We start from the raw sequence: 598 nt of genomic DNA, 5'->3' as shown, positions 1-598 counted from the left end.
TTGGCTAATCTTTGGGGAGGCAGATACCCATGGTTAATGGGCAAGTTCATTTCAAAGAAGAAAAATTATTAACTATGCCTTGCTTCCGTATTAAAGCAGATATGATCTATTCAACAGCTCGTTTGCTTCTTTTGAAGGGTACTTTGTGACTTTAGGACTTTTGTTTATGTTGTCAAATTCTTGTTATATTATCTACAGATATCTCAGGGCCTAATCTGTGCCTGACATTTATATTCAAGAAACTAAGCTATATGTGCCTAAAACAAATATAATTAAGACTGTTAATAATTTCTTTTCATTGTTGGTGTGCTTGTGTATGTTCATATGTGTCTATCCCTATCCCCACCTCTGTCTCAAAATTCATTTGGTGAGTGAAAGCTAGTAAAATGACTTGGATCTATAGGGAATTAACAACTAAAAGAAATTATTATCATAGGAGCTATGCCCAAGGGAATAGAGAATGTGCACCAATGCTATGAAACAAGAAATTAAAACCTAAGTTGAACTGTTTTGAAGAATACCAATATAGAATTATTGAATAATGTACTTAAAAGTAAGTTAATGTGATTTTACCATAACCTAATTATATAGCATATAC

General features: G+C 32.3%; 1 protein-coding gene across 1 annotated transcript in view; it reads left to right on the top strand.

The window, feature by feature from the left end:
• LOC144237342 (protein diaphanous homolog 2-like) overlaps nt 1–598 on the top strand; it is a 522,961-nt gene that overhangs the window by 50,245 nt on the left and 472,118 nt on the right. The window lies entirely within an intron of this gene.

Source organism: Crocuta crocuta, unplaced genomic scaffold (assembly GCF_008692635.1).
Source record: "Crocuta crocuta isolate KB4526 unplaced genomic scaffold, BGI_CrCroc_1.0 scaffold912, whole genome shotgun sequence".
Classification (NCBI taxonomy): domain Eukaryota; kingdom Metazoa; phylum Chordata; class Mammalia; order Carnivora; family Hyaenidae; genus Crocuta; species Crocuta crocuta.
Note: the sequence above shows the minus strand (reverse complement) of the source record. Positions and strands in the feature narration are given on the sequence as shown.